The sequence below is a fragment of the Microcaecilia unicolor genome, chromosome 11 (genome assembly GCF_901765095.1).
Source record: "Microcaecilia unicolor chromosome 11, aMicUni1.1, whole genome shotgun sequence".
Taxonomy (NCBI): Eukaryota; Metazoa; Chordata; class Amphibia; order Gymnophiona; family Siphonopidae; genus Microcaecilia; species Microcaecilia unicolor.
The window spans coordinates 120,664,104-120,681,526 of NC_044041.1; the positions used below are offsets into that span (position 1 = coordinate 120,664,104).

General features: G+C 47.6%; 1 protein-coding gene across 24 annotated transcripts in view; it reads left to right on the forward strand.

Moving 5' to 3' along the window:
- The window catches only part of NRXN2 (neurexin 2), a 1,346,335-nt gene that overhangs the window by 181,845 nt on the left and 1,147,067 nt on the right, over positions 1-17,423 (forward strand). The gene's annotated exons all lie outside the window — the stretch shown is intronic.

Consider the following 17,423-nt stretch of genomic DNA (forward strand, 5'->3'; position numbering starts at 1 on the left):
GCACTGGCACTGAATATCACCAGGGCCTGTATAACTGCCAGTTCTTCCCCAGCTCTGCCTGTGGACTGAGCTTGGCACTAACAGCACAGTGCTGAGGCAGTCATAGGGGATATTCAACATAGTTAAATGCTGCTGAATATCCAGAGACAGCCTGCTGAGCGGAATTTAGATGGGCAGGAGCCTCTTCTGCCCACTTATATTCGCTTTCATTATCTACCCTGTTATCACTAGCAGACACCCAATGAAATTCATGATGCCTTCTCTCGCACACTCCATATCACGCTTCCTCAGCCCAACCCTTTCACCTCTACTCTGCGTGGCCCAGTCCACTCCTACAACTGCCTTTTCTCCCCTGTGGGCAAGGCAATGTGGAGCACAGTCTTCAGATCTGCCCCTGCAGGCCTTGCTTAGGTTTCCTTCCGGCTATCAGAAATCCCCTTCTACCCAGGGTGCCAGTCTTGTTACCTCCTGGTTCCCAGTGCTAAAGTTCCTGCTTTCCAACAGACAGATCCCACTGCTCGAGTGTATTATATTTATTTATTGCATTTGTATCCCACATTTTCCCACCTATTTGCAGGCTCAATGTGGCTTACAGAGGTCTGTTATGGCATTGCCATTCCAGGATATCAGATACAATTGTTGATGCAAAGAGATTGAGGATGGAAAGAAGTATTAAGAAAGTAGGTATAGAAAGATGATTTATGGATTCTAGTGGATTGTTGAGGTGGTATAGTTAAGCTATGGGTCCTCTTTGTAGGTCTTATTGAAGAGGTACGTCTTCAGGGATTTACGAAAGTTGGATATTTCGTAGATTGTTTTCAGGTTAGCTGGTAGTGCGTTCCACAGCTGTGTACCCATGTAGGAGAAGGAGGTCACGTGTACAAGTTTGTATTTTAGTCCTTTACAGCTGGGGAAGTACAGATTAAGAAATTTTCGAGATGATCTTTTGGCATTTCTGGGCGGCAGGTCCACGAGGTTAAGCATGTAGGTCGGGGCGTCTCCGTGGATGATTTTGTGTATGATCGTGCAGATTTTGAACGTGGTCCATTCCTTAAGTGGGAGCCAGTGGAGTTTCTCTCTTAAGGGTTTTGCACTTTCATATTTTGGTTTTCCAAATATGAGTCTGGCTGCGGTGTTTTGGGCTGTTTGGAGTTTCTTGATGGTCTGTTCTTTGCAGCCAGCATACAGTGCGTTGCAGTAATCTAGATGACTTAGTACCAGTGATTGTATCAGGATACGAAAGATGGATCTCGGGAAGAAAGGTTTTACTCTTTTGAGTTTCCACATGGAGTGGAACATCTTTTTCGTAGTGTTCGTCACGTGAGTTTCGAGTGTGAGGTTTCGGTCTATGGTGACTCCAAGAATTTTCAGATTGTTTGAGACAGAAAAAGAAAAGTTTGGAGTGGTTATGGTGGTGAAGTTGTTTGTATTATGCTGTGAGGTGAGTACAAGACATTGTGTTTTTTCTGCATTCAGTTTTAATTGGAATGCATCCGATTCTTGTAATTTGCTTAGTGCTACCAGATACATGTCATGCTTTACAGAGATACGTAACAGTTCCTGTTCTTTGGAGCTTATAAACTAGTCAAGACAGATGAAAAAGACACACAAATAAACTCAAATTCTCGTATTTGTTTTAAGACTGTGAAGATGTGATTGAATAAAACTGAACCAGGTGGCTTATGGGTGGGATTAATTCAGCAAAAGTGTGAAAGATCAGGCTTTGTCTTTTTGAACAATCTGTATAAGAAAAGCAAGAGCTGGGGTGGGTCAGTGAGCCTGGCCACCAACAAATCAGCAAAACTGCTGGCCATGGAGTGACATACCTACCTACTTAATTCTATTCAGCTTTCACTAGTATAACACCCAAGCCAATCTAGTCTGTCCCTAGAGATCACCCAGCTCCCAAAGTGCTTCCTTAGACACGCCAAATGTGCAGCCCCTGCTCTACTTCGAATGTGTGCACCCTGTGCAAAAGCTGCTGCAACCCCACCATTTTTCAGATTAGTGCCCCTGAGATAATTATTGGCCTTGGAGCCAAGCAAGGACAAAGAAATACTCTGGAATCAGGAGATAAAGTCTGTAACCAGAAGCCTGAATCTGGAACTTGCAAACAGTAAAAGCTGGAGTGGAACCTTGCAGGTAGTAAGAACTAGAACAGAAATGGAGTCAGTCCAAGGGTGCAGACCTGGAACTGGAGCTGCAAGCAGGCAAGAACTCCTCTGAGCTCCCAGGCCAACCTATTTGAAGCCCTCATTGGGATCTTCTTCTGACAGTCCCCTCCCCAGAGTTGACCTCTGGAGTCTGTTTTTGAGGAGGCGAGCATTGATGTTCTCTGTCAGTTCCCAGAAGCATTCTTCAGGGCTGTATTTATTTATTTGTTGCATTTGTACCCCACATTTTCCCACCTATTTGCAGGCTCAATGTGGCTTGCATAGTACCGTGAGGTGTTAGCCACTTCTGATGATGAAACAAATACAGAGTGATGTTGTTACAGACACATTAGAGAATCAAGAGAAGAGTAATATATTGTTCATTGCCAAGTTTTGGTTTCGTTGTGTTGCTGAATTCAGGCACTTAAGTTGGATCAGTAGGGTATGCCTTTTCGAACAGTTCGGTCTTTAGTGATTTCCGGAAGTTGTGGTGATCCTGCGTTGTCTTTATGGCTTTCGGTAATGCGTTCCATAGTTGGGTGCTTATATAGGAGAAGCTGGATCCGTAAATTGATTTGTACTTGAGTCCCTTGCAGCTAGGGTGGTGAAGATTTAGGTATGTTCGTGATGTTCTAATTATGTTTCTGGTTGGTAGGTCTATGAGATCAGCCATATAACTCGGGGCTTCGCAATAGTTAATCTTGTGGACCAGGGTGCAGATTTTGAAACTAATACATTCTTTGATTGGGAGCCAGTGCAGTTTTTCTCGTAGGGGTTTGGCGCTGTCGAATTGCGATTTTCCAAATATAAGCCTGGCTGCTGTGTTTTGAGCAGTCTGTAGTTTCTTTATGAGTAGTTCTTTACATCCCGCATAAAGTCCATTGCAATAGTCAGCTTCCATATCATCATGCTGATCAATCCATAGACTGGTGGGTTGTGTCCATCTACCAGCAGGTGGAGATAGAGAGCAATCCTTTTGCCTCCCTATATGTGGTCATGTGCTGCCGGAAACTCCCCAGTATGTTCTCTCTCTCAGCAGGTGGTGGTCACACACAGCAGCAGCTCTGGCTAGGTCTCCAAGCCTAATTTTTAGGTTTTGTTGAGTACCTGGGGTTGAGGGCTTTTCTTGAGCAAGTGCAAACCTGGTGGCGCCAGGTCCCTCCTTTTCTCCCCCCTCCCGCTGGCTCCGTTAAAAAAAAAAAAAAATTTTGGACGTCCTTAAAGGCGTTTATTTCGACGTTTATTTAAACGTTTATTGCAGCTACTCACTGGGACACCAGGTCGTTACAGCTCGGAGCGAGAAGCAGGTAAATTTTACCTTTTTATAGCGGGCAGGGGGTTCCCCGATCGATCTCCACGTGGCCTATGGTGTCAGAGGGCGAGGGCGTGAAGAATCGCTCCCCGGACCGCGTGTGCGCTTCTAGCGGGGATGCGGGGGTCTTAAAGTCTGATTCACCCTTGTTGGGTGTCAGTTCGGAGGCCGGTCAGTGTCCTGGGTCTTCCTCCGGTGCGGCGGTTTTTCCCGCCATAAACGCCCATCCCCCGCTGCTCGCCTCCGCCATCTTGGCCGGCCACTCTGCTCGGACGGCTTCTTCTTGGGCCGCCCTTGAGCTGGGAGATGTTAATGCCATGGCCGCCCTTGATTTGGGCGACGGCAAAAAAGCGGCGGCTAAAGTTAAATGCCGTTCTTCCCGCGCGGCTCCTTCGCGGAGTGTCGCGCCGGACGCCATCTTGGATGCACAGCATTTTTCTCCCCCGCTCTTGCGAGCGCCGGTTGAGGGTGCGTCTAGGGCTGTGGCCCAGGCTGCTGAAGTGCACAGTCTGGGGGGTTTCTCCCCCGAGTTAATTTTGCTGCTGCATCAGGCCTTCCTTATGCAAAACGCTGCCCCTTCTCCCTTGTCTGATAAAGGGGTTGAGGCCCCCGGAAGTAAACGCCCTCGGGTGGATTCCCAGGCCTTAGAGGACTCTGTTTCCTCTGATGTAGATGAGGGCAGCGTATCTGAGTTCTCCCAACAGTCCTTTGGGGATTCCTTGGAGGAGACGGATTCCCGCTCGGATGGAGCGGATGTCCCCTCTGCAGCGCGGATCTTTCGCTCAGAGGATTTGCCCAACCTGTTAGTGCAGGCCATGAGCATTTTGAAGATTTCCTCTCCGGAAGACGTCTCTCCCTCAGCCCCTGTTGGCTCCGCCATTATGCTGGGGACTAAGCGCCCGCCTAGAACCTTCCACGTGCATGATGCCATGCACACCTTAATTTCGGCTCAATGGGATGTCCCGGAAGCGAGCCTCAAAGTGGCTAGGGCTATGTCCCGCCTCTATCCTTTGCCTGAAAGTGAACGGGAGGCCTTTCTTTGGCCTACCGTGGATTCTTTAATTACTGCGGTGACTAAGAAAACGGCGTTGCCGGTGGAAGGTGGCACGGCCCTAAAGGACGCCCAAGACAGAAGATTGGAGGCGGCCTTAAGGTCGTGCTTCGAGGCGGCTGCCTTAAGTTTGCAGGCCTCAGTTTGCGGCTCCTATGTGGCCAGGGCGTGCCTGACGATTGTGCAGCGGGCTTCCCCCTCGGATCCTTCCTTGAGGGCTGATTGGCCGGCCCTGGAATCGGGCTTGGCTTATTTGGCAGACTTACTGTATGATGTCTTGAGAGCCTCGGCTAAAGGTATGGCTCAGACAGTCTCTGCGCGGCGGTGACTTTGGCTGAAACATTGGTCTGCGGACCACGCCTCTTAAGTCCCGCCTGGCTAAGTTGCCTTTTAAAGGCAAGCTGCTCTTTGGGGTCGAGCTGGACAAAATTGTGACCGATCTCGGCACGTCTAAGGGCAAGAGGTTACCAGAGGTCAGGGCTCGGGCCAGTGCTCGCCCCGGTATCTCCAGAGGACGGTTTCAGGAAGCCCGTCGGTATCGCCCGGGCAAGTCGGGCTCCTCTGCCCCCTCTTTCTTCAAGAGGAACTTCTCCCCCAAGCAGCACTCCTTTCGCAGAGACTGCCGTCCCGAAGGTGCGCCCTCCGGTCCTCCCCCAGGGTCTCGTACCCAATGACGGGGTCCTGGTCCATGGCCCAGTGCAGATTGGAGGACGCCTGTCCTTGTTTCTGGGCGAGTGGACCAGGGTAACTTCAGACGCTTGGGTGCTGGAAGTCATCAGAGACGGCTACAAGCTAGAGTTCTGCCGACCCTTAAGAGACGGGTTTGTACTCTCTCCCTGCAAGTCTCCGGTCAAAGCTGTGGCAGTGCAGCAGACCTTGGACAATCTGATCCGCCTGGGTGCGGTCGTTCCGGTGCCAGAAAATCAGCTTGGCAAGGGACATTACTCCATTTACTTTGTGGTACCAAAGAAAGGAGGTTCTGTATGGCCTATTCTCGACCTCAAAGGGGTCAATCGGGCCTTGAAAGTTCGGCACTTTCACATGGAGACTCTCCGCTCTGTTATAGCGGCAGTGAAGGCAGGGGAGTTCCTGGCATCCTTGGACATCAAGGAAGCGTACTTGCATATTCCCATCTGGCCTCCTCATCAACGCTTTCTGCATTTTGCAGGCCTGGGCCGACACTTCCAGTTCAGAGCCCTCCCGTTCGGGTTGGCTACTGCTCCGCGGACCTTCTCCAAAGTAATGGTTGTCATCGCGGCCTTCCTGCGAAAGGAAGGAGTACAAGTCCATCCTTATCTGGAGGACTGGTTGATCCGAGCCCCCTCTTATGCAGAGTGCGGCAAAGCTGTGGACCGGGTGATTGCTCTTTTGAGCTCCCTGGGGTGGATCATCAACTGGGAGAAAAGCCAGCTGCGCCCGACTCAGTCCCTGGAGTATCTGGGAGTTCGATTCGACACCCAAGTGGGCAGAGTGTTCCTGCCAGACAATCGGATTGTCAAACTTCAGGCTCAGGTGGACCAGTTCCTAGTAGCCTCTCCTCTTCGGGCTTGGGACTATGTGCAGCTGTTGGGCTCTATGACGGCCACGATGGAAGTAGTGCCCTGGGCCAGGGCTCATATGAGACCACTACAACACTTTCTGCTGCAGCGCTGGACTCCGGTGTCGGAGGATTATGCTGTGCGCCTTCCCTTGGACCCAGCAGTGTGCAAGGCGCTGAGCTGGTGGCTGAAGACAGACAAGTTGTCTGCAGGGATGCCTCTTGTGACCCCGGAGTGGATTGTCGTCACGACGGACGCCTCTTTGATGGGCTGGGGAGCCCACTGCTTGGGAAGGACAGCGCAGGGGCTCTGGTCTCCTGCAGAGGCAAAGTGGTCTATCAACCTCCTGGAACTCAGAGCCATTCGGTTGGCGCTTTTGGAGTTCCTCCCGGTACTGGCGTTGAAGCCAGTACGGGTCCTGTCGGACAATGCCACGGCTGTGGCCTATGTCAACCGCCAGGGAGGTACCAAGAGCGCCCCTCTAGCCAAGGAAGCCGTGAATCTATGCCAGTGGGCGGAAGCGAACCTGGAACAGCTGTCAGCGGCCCACATTGCCGGAGTCATGAATGTCAAGGCGGACTTTCTCAGTCGCCATACCTTGGATCCCGGAGAGTGGCAGTTATCGGCTCAGGCGTTCTTGGACATCACGAAGCGCTGGGGCCAGCCGAGCCTAGATCTGATGGCGTCATCGGCCAATTGCCAAGTGCCGCGCTTTTTCAGCAGAGGACGGGACCCTCGATCTCTGGGAGTAGATGCTCTTCTCCAACAGTGGCCGACACAGGAGCTTCTCTATGTGTTCCCGCCCTGGCCCATGTTGGGCAGGGTACTAGACCGGGTGGCAAAGCATCCGGGCCGAATAATCCTGGTGGGTCCGGACTGGCCCAGACGTCCCTGGTATGCGGACTTGATAAGGCTATCAGTGGACGACCCTCTGCGGCTGCCAGTGGAGCAGGGCCTGTTGCATCAGGGTCCCGTGGTGATGGAGGATCCCTCCCCCTTTGGTCTTACGGCCTGGCTATTGAGCGGCAGCGTCTGAGGAAGAAGGGCTTCTCAGACAAGGTCATCGCCACTATGCTGAGAGCGAGGAAGCGCTCTACTTCTACTGCTTACGCCAGGGTTTGGCGTACCTTTGCAGCGTGGTGTGAAGCAGGCTCACTTTCTCCCTTCACTGCTCCAATTTCTTCAGTGCTGGCGTTCCTGCAAGAAGGTCTGGAGAAAGGCCTGTCGCTCAGTTCCCTTAAAGTCCAGGTAGCGGCTCTGGCTTGCTTCAGGGGCCACCTGAAGGGTGCTTCCCTGGCTTCGCAGCCAGATGTGGTGCGTTTTCTCAAGGGGGTTAATCACCTGCGCCCTCCTCTGCACTCAGTGGTGCCTGCGTGGAATCTCAACCTGGTGCTAAGAGCCTTGCAGAAGCCGCCTTTTGAACCCTTGTCGAGGGCATCTCTGAAAGACCTGACATTGAAAGCAGTCTTTTTGGTGGCTATCACTTCAGCCAGAAGAGTTTCCGAGCTCCAGGCACTCTCATGTCGAGAGCCTTTTCTGCAGTTCACTGAGGCAGGAGTGACTATTCGCACAGTGCCTTCCTTCCTGCCCAAGATTGTTTCTCGCTTCCATGTGAATCAGCAGCTCTGTCTCCCTTCCTTTCGTAGGGAGGACTACCCAGAGGAATACTCTGCTCTCAAATATCTGGATGTGAGACGAGTCATCATCAGATACTTGGAAGTGACCAATGATTTCCGGAAGTCGGATCATCTGTTTGTCCTGTTTGCAGGTCCTCGTAAGGGTCTGCAGGCTGCTAAGCCTGCAGTGGCAAGATGGGTCAAGGAAGCCATTGCAGCGGCTTATGTGGCCGTGGGGAAGGTGCCGCCTATCCAGCTGAAGGCTCACTCCACTAGAGCTCAGGCGGCCTCGATGGCAGAGGCCGGGTCCGTCTCCTTGGAAGAGATATGCAAGGCGGCAACTTGGGCTTCGGCCCATACCTTCTCCAGGCATTACCGCTTGACTGTGGCTGCTCGGGCGGAGGCCCGGCTTGGAGCTTCAGTGTTGCGGTCAGGGATTTCAATGTCCCGCCCTGGGTGAGTACTGCTTCGGTACATCCCACCAGTCTATGGATTGATCAGCATGATGATATGGAAGGTAAAATTATGTATCATACCTGATAATTTTCTTTCCATTAATCATAGCTGATCAATCCATAGCCCCTCCCAGATATCTGTACTATTTATATTCAGGTTCAAGTTTAGTCTTCAGTTCCTGTTCAGGAGGACTTCGTGTTCAAGTTTTTCATTTGGATTCTTCAAGAGTTGAGACGAGTTTGTGTTACAGTGAGCTGCTGCATTCCTCTCCCCTCCGTTTTACGGGGCTGGATTGAGACTTAAATTCTGCCGGCGCTCCCTCCCGCTTCGTGCGGTTGTAGGGTCAGTCAGCTCCTCCCGCGGTTGCGGTTGCAGGATAAGCCAGATCCCCCCGCCTCGGCGGGTGTGGTGTCCCTCCCCCGCTCCGCGGGGATGAGCTGGACGGATTCCCCTCCCCCACTTGTGTGGGGATGAGCTGGGTTAATTCCCCTCCCCCGTTTCGGCGGTGGTGAGCTGGGCAGAGTGTCCCTTTGTGGGTGTAATTCTCTAAGTGCTGAGTCCTGCGGATGGAGCTTGGATATCGACATACTGAGGAGTTTCCGGCAGCACATGACCACATATAGGGAGGCAAAAGGATTGCTCTCTATCTCCACCTGCTGGTAGATGGACACAACCCACCAGTCTATGGATTGATCAGCTATGATTAATGGAAATAAAATTATCAGGTATGATACATAATTTTACCATGGCTTAATACCATTGATTGTATCAGGTTGCGGAAAGTTGCCCTTTGGAAGAATGGTTTCACGCTTGTAAGTTTCCACATTGAATGGAACATTTTCTTGAATTGTAGAGTTAACTTGGGTCTCGAGTGTGAGGTTTCGGTCGATTGTGACACCAAGGATTTTCAGGGCATAGTCCGGGGTGACTAAGTTTGTGGGTATATTCATGTTGTATTGGGATGAGAGGATGAGGCAGTGTGTTTTTTCTATATTGAGTTTTAGTTGGAATGCGTTTGCCCATGAGTTCATGATGTGGAAGCCGAGGTTAATTTCATTGGTGATTTTTGTCAGATCATGTTTGAAAGGGATGTATATTGTGACGTCGTCTGCATAGATGAATGGGTTAAGGCCCTGAGTGGATAAGGACTTAGCTAATGGGGTCATCATTAGGTTGAAAAGGATTGGTGATAGTGGTGATCCTTGAGGTATTCCGCAATCTGCCTTCCAGGGTGATGATATGGTAGAGTTCACTTTCACTTGGTAGGTTCTGGTGGTTAGGAAACCCTTAATCCAACTAAGTATGGTTCTGCCAATCCCGAAGTAGTCTAGGAGTCTGAGCAGTATGCTATGGTTCACCATGTCAAATGCACTGGACATGTCGAATTGGAGGAGAAGTATACTTTTGCCTGTTGCTATTTCCTGTTTGAATTTGGCCAGGAGGGTGGTTAGCACTGTTTCGGTGCTGTGGCGGGGTTGGAATCCTGATTGTGATTCATGTAGTATTGAGAATTTGTGTATGTAGTCGGACAGTTGTTTGGTTACCATACTTTCCATCAACTTGACTGCTAGTGGGATAGATGCTACTGGGCGGTAATTTTATTTATTTGTTTATTTATTTGTAGCATTTGTATCCCACATTTCCCCACCAATTTGCAGGCTCGATGTGGCTTACATTTGCTGTAGTGGCGATTGCCATTTCCGGTCAGTAGAATTACAAATGGTATTTCATTCAAGTGCATACATACATGATAGAGGAATACATTAAGGTATTGCAAATAGATTCTTAAGTCATAGATTAGATTGTAACATATGTTGGGTCATCATTTATAGAAAGATCATTTTCGACATTAGGGTAGAAGTGGAACGTTTGTACATTAAAAGCAGTGAGGCTAGCCAGTCAGGTGACATCACCTGACATCACCGCGGTATCACCAAGGTATCGGCCTGTTTATCCGACATTGCGGCATGGATGTCCAACCGCCATCTGAAGCTGAACATGTCCAAGACCGAGCTCCTCGTCTTTCCTCCTAAACCCACCTCTCCTCTTCCTCCACTCTCTATCTCTGTTGATAACACCCTCATCCTCCCCGTCCCATCTGCCCGCAACCTCGGAGTCATCTTCGACTCCTCCCTCTCCTTCTCTGCGCATTTCCAACAGACTGCCAAGAGCTGTCGCTTCTTCCTCTTCAACATCAGCAAAATTCGCCCTTTCCTCTCTGAACATACCACCAGAACTCTCGTCCACGCTCTCATTACCTCTCGCCTTGATTACTGCAACTTACTCCTCACCGGCCTCCCACTCGGCCACCTATCCCCCCTTCAATCCGTTCAGCATGCTGCTGCACGTCTTATATTCCGCCAAAACCAATATACTCATATCACCCCTCTCCTCAAATCACTTCATTGGCTTCCGATCAGATATCGCATACAATTCAAGCTCCTCCTCCTTACCTACAAATGCACTCAGTCTGCGGCTCCTCACTACCTCTCCACCCTCATCTCCCCCTATGTTCCCGCCCGCAACCTCCGCTCACAGGACAAAGCCCTTCTCTCAGTACCCTTCTCCACTACTGCCAACTCCAGGCTCCGCTCATTCTGCCTTGCCTCACCCTATGCCTGGAACAATCTTCCTTTACCCATACGCCATGCCCCCTCCCTACCCATCTTCAAATCTCTGCTTAAAACTCACCTTTTCAATGCTGCCTTCGGCGCCTAACCGCTCTAGAAATATGAAATGGCCCAATCTATCCACCCTATCAGATTAACTGCTCACTCGTCCTCCAATCTATCCACCCTATCAGATTATCTGTTCACTCGTCCTCTAGATTGTTCACTTTTCTTTAGATTGTTCTCTTGTCTTTTAGATTGTAAGCTCTTTGAGCAGGGACTGTCCTTCTATGTTTAAATTGTACAGCGCTGCGTAACCCTAGTAGCGCTTTAGAAATGCTAGTTAGTAGTAGTAGTAGTAGATTATAGATCGGTTCTGTCTCGTTCCTGATCAGTCTTATTGTTTAGTAATTATAATGGTTGTTATATGCCTTCTTGAATAGGTCAGTTTTTAGTAGCCTTCGGAAGCTAGCCAGATCTTGCGTTGTTTTTATGGCCTTTGGTAATGCGTTCCATAGTTGCGTACAAATGTAGGAGAAGCTGGTGGCGTATGTGGACTTGTATTTGAGCTCTTTACAGTTGGGGTAGTGGAGGTTGAGGAATGTGCGTGCTGATCTTTTTGCGTTCCTAGTAGGTAGGTCTATAAGGTCTGACATGTAGGCCGGGGCTTCCCCGTGTATAATTTTGTGGACCAGGGTGCAGACTTTGAATGCGATTCGTTCTTTCAATGGAAGCCAATGTAGTTTTTCTCTTAGGGGTTTGGCGCTTTCGTATTTTGCTTTCCCAAATATGAATCTGGCTGCTGTGTTTTGAGCGGTTTGAAGCTTCTTAATGATTTGTTCTTTGCATCCGGCATAGATGGCATTACAATAGTCTAGGTGGTTTAGCACCATTGATTGTACCAGGCTGCGGAATATTTCCCTTGGGAAGTAAAGTTTGATCCTTTTAAGTTTCCACATTGCATGGAACATTTTCTTTGCTGTATTTTTCGCGTGGTTTTCAAGTGTGAGATTGCGGTTGATTGTAACTCCCAGAATTTTCAGACTGTCAGAGACCGGAAGAGTGTAGTCTGGAGTGTTTATGGTGTTGTGTTTATTTGAGTTATATTGTGAAGATAGGATGAGACATTGAGGCTCATTTTCAAAGCACATAGACTTACAAAGTTACATAGGTTACTATGGAACTTTATAAGTCTAAGTGCTTTGAAAATACGCTTCCACTTGTCTTTTCTGCGTTTAGTTTTAATTGGAATGCATCTGCCCATGAGTTCATTATTTGAAGACTGTGTTGGATTTCCTTTGTGATTTCAGTTAGATCATGTTTGAACGGGATGTATATAGTGACATCATCTGCATAGATGTATGGGTTGAATCCTTGGTTGGATAGCGATTTGGTGATGTCGTTTGTTTTCTTTTTGGTATCTTTTGGTAAGGGGGTGAGTAGAATGTTGCCGTTCTCCTTTGGGAAGAGGCCTTGTTGGAGCATGAAGTTTATGTGGGATGTGATATCTGTTAGGAAGTGAGCAGGGCGGATTTTAAAAGGGGACTGGGGCAGGTGTCCAGTTTGCAGTGAATGCCTACGGCCCAGTTAATCGCCTGAGCCATTGTTTCGGTAGTGAGGGGAGCGAATTTTGACCAGATACGATCCGCTGGGAATTCTCCTAAGGTTGGGTCTAAGCCATTGATGAAATTTTCGATATCAGCAGTGTTTTGAGGAAGGCTGTTTCGTAATTTTACAATTTGTTTCATTGAAATATTTGGCTGGATCATCTGCTGATGGGATGTCTGAGTTGGTTGTGGTGACTGGGGTGGTGTCCAGTAGTTTGTGTACAAGTTGGTTTAGTTTTTTTGTGTCTTTGTGATCTGGTCCTATTTTGGTTTTGTAGTATGACCTTTTGGCTTGTCTTATTGCGTATTTATATTTTCTATGTATTTGCTTCCAAGCATTGAGTGTGTGATCATCTTTTATTTTTTTCCTTGCTTGTTCGAACTTTCCGGTTTGTGTTTTTAGTTTTTTCAGTTCATCATTGAACCATGGTACTGGATTGTGTCTGTTCATAAGGGTGCCAGGTCGCCTAAAATGTTTCTACATCTTTCATCCCATTGAGAAAGGAAGTTTATGGCATCCGTCTGTGCTGTCCAGTCATTATTATATATATGTTGCCAGAATGTATTTGGGTCTATTTGGCCTCTTGTAGTGTAGGTTGTTCTTGGGTGCAATATGAACACTTTTTCCGCCATTTTAGGGCTAGCTTTAGTTTGTAGTGGTCGGTCCAAGGTGTTTCTGTCCATTTAATATCTGTTATTATCAGGTTCTGGTCAGTGACAGTTTGTGTGAGAAAAGGTCAAGTGCGTGTCCTTTAACGTGGGTTGCCTGTATGTGTGGCCATTTAAGATCCCATGAGTGGAGGAATTCCTTGCATTTGCGTGCGTTGGTAGCGTTTGGGTCTTCAGGTGATGGCTGATGTCTCCTAAAACTAGTATATTAGAGCTAGTTACACAAGTGTTTGAGATGAAATCCATGAAGCTTGACTGGCATTCGTTCCAGTTACCTGGCGGTCTGTAAAACAAGACACAGTTCAGATGGTCAAGCAGGGATTTGATGTGGATTCTAATTGAGGCGATTTCGAGTTGGGGTGTTATGGACTCGGCTATGGTTTCAGTGATGAAGTGGGAGCGGTAGATTAGGCCTATGCCTCCACCTCTTTTATCCTTTCTGGTCCAGTGAGTGATTTTGTATCCTGGCGGGCATATGTTAAGAATTATGGGATCCTTTTGGTCGTGGATCCAGGTTTCGTTAATGAAAATTAGATCAAGGTTTTTGGCCTTGATCCAGTCAGTTGTTGTTTTGTTAACTACGGATCTGGCATTAATATAGCCCACTTGAATCTTTTGGTATGGGGCTTCTATAATTGGTGATGTGTGGATTTATTTTAGTTGTCTTTCCTTTGTTTGCTTATTATGACCTTTCTTGACGTTTTGTTGGTTTTGTTCGTATGTGGGTATTCTTCCTTCGTTTTGGTGGTTGTCAATTTGGTGAGGTGTGGAGTTAATATTCAGCTTTTGGTGGATTTGTAGAATGGGTATGATATTGATTGGTGCGAGTGGGATGGATAGTGTTAGGTGGATCAATGATAGAGAGTGGATTGCTAGGAAAAGTTTGACTGTATTCATTTTGGTGTCAGTTTGGAGGTAGGTAAATACTCACAGTTAGATGATCAGGGGTGACGTCCAAGGCGCAAAGGCTCTATAGTCTTGGGCACCGGGCTGTTGGTTGGGATAAAGTCTAGGGGACCCTAGGAGACTTTATTAGTCAAAGGTCCTGTTCCAGGAATTTATGAAGTCCCTCCACATCAAATCATTGCTGGTCTCAGGCTCCCTTAACCAGATCCACATGCAAGGGGTGTGAGGGAAAATCTCTGATCCTTTGCTCTGTGAGGAATGGTGAGGCCTTTGTCTTCAGATCCTGGTGGAGAGGATCTTGTCCGTGGAGAGGATCTTGTATCCTACCCAGTCCACCAGATACTTGTTTATTCCCACTTCTGGAGTCCAGAACAGCTTTCATTATAATGTCCTCATGCTTCTGGTAGAAGACAAGGTACTTGAATGTGGTTTGTAAAATGATTATTGGTGAATAGTTTCAAGAAGAACATGAGGAGCACTGTGTATCCACAGAGATGGGGAATCTCTAAGCCATGTATGGTCCCATGGACTGGTGGTTGAGACTGCAGCACGGGTGAATGGCCTTCACATTTTCTGCTACTAACAACAATATTGGGCTCATTTTAGAAAGAGAAGGGCACCCATCTTTTGACATAAATCAGGAGATAGACGTCCTTCTTTCAGGGTCGCCCAAATCGGCATAATCGAAAGCCGATTTTGGGCACCCTCAACTGCTTTCCGTTGCGGGGATGACCAAAGTTCCCAGAGGCATGTCGGAAGCATAACGAAGGCGGGACTGGGGCGTGTTTTTGGGTGTCCTCGGCCGATAATAGAAAAAAGAAGGGCGTCCCTGATGAGCACTTGGCCGACTTTACTTGGTCCGTTTTTTCTTGCGACCAAGCCTCAAAAAGATGCCCGAACTGACCAGATGACCACCGGAGGGAATCGGGAATGACCTCCCCTTACTCCCCCAGTGGTCACTAACCCCCTCCCACCCTAAAAAACCTTTTAAAATATTTTTTGCCAGCCTCTATGCCAGCTTCAAATGTCCTACTCAGCTCCCTGGAGCAGTTTTAGTGGGTGCAGTGCACCAGGCAGGCGGACCCAGGCCTATCCCCCCTACCTGTTACACTTGTGGTGGTAAATGTGAGCCCTTCAAAACCCACCAGAAACCCACTGTACCCACATCTAGGTGCCCCCCTTCACCCCTTAGGGCTATGGTAGTGTTGTACAGTTGTGGGTAGTGGGTTTTGGGGGGGCTCAGCACACAAGGTAAGGGAGCTATGCACCTGAGAGCAATTTGTGAAGTCCACTGCAGTGCCCCGGTTGGTGTCCTGGCATGTCAGTGGGACCAGTGCACTACGAATGCTGGCTCCTCCCATGACCAAAGGGCTTGCATTTGGTTGTTTCTGAGATGGGCGTCCTGGGTTTCCATTATCGCCGAAAACCAGGGACCTAAATTTTGCAATTTGGGCGTCCCTGACCGTATTATCGAAAAGAAAGAGGCCGCCCATCTTGTTTCACTAATACGGGTTTCCCCACCCCTTCGACAGGACGTCCTGCAGGGACATCCTCAGGAAAACCTGGGCACCCCGTTTGATTATGCCCTTCCTTATGGCCCATCATCTGTCTTCTGCCTCTTACTTGGGCTTTATAGATCAACTTTACAACTTCCACCTGCTTTTCCAATTTGTCCTGGAGCTGATGCCATATTTGTGTGATCTCTGTGGCTACTGGACCAAATAGTCTTAAGGTAATCGGTAATGGGATTTGATAGATCACCTTTCTGTGGTATAATCATAGCGGTTTACATTTATTATATGCAAGATGGATGATGGGTGAGGCCCATAGTTTGCATAGAACAGGTTTGGTGGGTGGAGGAGTGTTTGGCATTGTTTCATGCAGATTTGGTATACAGTAGTAGAGTAACCCAATCATCCTGGTGATAATAAGGAAACAAGGTATTGCTCAAGTATCTGGTTAACCCTCTTTCTGCCTACTAGTCTGCAGATAATATACCTTAGAAACACATAGCTTGATGTCCAAAAGATTACACATTAATCTAAAGAACCAAGAGACAAACTGGGTAGACAAGCCTGTATACTTAATGGCCTCCCTAACTCTTATCCAGCCCAGGCATATTCTTTGATTTATAGACTACCCCCATTAAAACAATAAAAAAAGGAATTTTTTCACAAGTTGCTTTGGGTTTTAAAGAAAGAAAACACTGACCTAATACATAAATAATTTTGAAGGAATTTATATTAGGTTAAACATCTACTACTCCCTTAGCAACTTTAAATAACTAACAATTCAATGATATTAGAAAGCAGGCAGCAGTCCAGTAGTAAAATGTAGACTATCCAGTGTTTTGCATCAAGTACTAGTTGGTGAGCAGTTGTATGTGTGCAGTTGATGCAAAGAGCTCCTGGCTATCAGAGAATGAATCTGATCTCTGGAGGCTAGAGTGACAGACCTGGAGCAGCTCAGGCAGGCAGAGAGGTACTTGTAGGGAAGTATAGTTAGAGGAGTTATAATGGCCATTAAAACTGGCAATTTGATTATTAGGAATGCAGATAGCTGGGTAGCTGGTAGACATGCGGATTATTTGGTAACTTTCTTACCTAGTATGAAGGTGGTGAATTTCATATATAAGTCACTTAAATAGGATTTTATACAATGTTGTGTAGGAGCCGGTTGTCATGGTACATGTGGATACCGATATCATAGGAAAGTGTGGAAAGGAGCTTCTGTTAGCCAAATTTAGATTTGTAGGTAGAAAATTGAAATCCAGAACCTCCGGGGTAGAATTCTAAGAAATGCTTCATATTCCATGAGCAGGAGCCTCAGAGACATGCAGAGCTCTGCCAATTCAGTGCCTTAATGAGATGATGGTGCAGGAATGAGGGCTTTAGATTTGTTAGGAACTGGGCAACATTTCAGAAAAGGGGGAGCCTATTCTGAAAGGACAGCCTCCAACTTAACAGGATAGAATACGGCTGCAGACACTATTGTTTAAAAAAGAAACAGGGCAGCTTTTAAAATAGAACATGGGGGGAAACCCGATAGTCACTAGGGAGTTAATGGTTGAAAGTGAAATATCTTTGAAGAATACTATCAAAACAGGAAAGTTGGGGCATCCTGATAGAGAGGTTCCAATAAAAGCAAAAGTAGCCCAAATGTCTTTAAGTAAAGAGCAGACAGAGTTGAAATATTGCAAATTATCCTTGCCAGCTACTTAGCAAGTTGCAAATACAAACAAAAAACATACTTTGAAATATCTGTATGCAAATGCTAATTATGTATACCCAATACTCTATATTCTAATTCTTCCTTATTTTTCAGCCATCTAGCATTTGCATATTAAGACTGTGTACTCTCCCTGTATCTTTGAAGGATACTATTATGACCATCTCTCTTTGATTCCTCTCCCAGTCCCCTCTGGAACTGGTTTCATTGACTAAGTTTGTTTTATGCTGTTTTTAGGACTAGCTGGTGGAAATGAGAGCCATAGCTGACAACTGGTC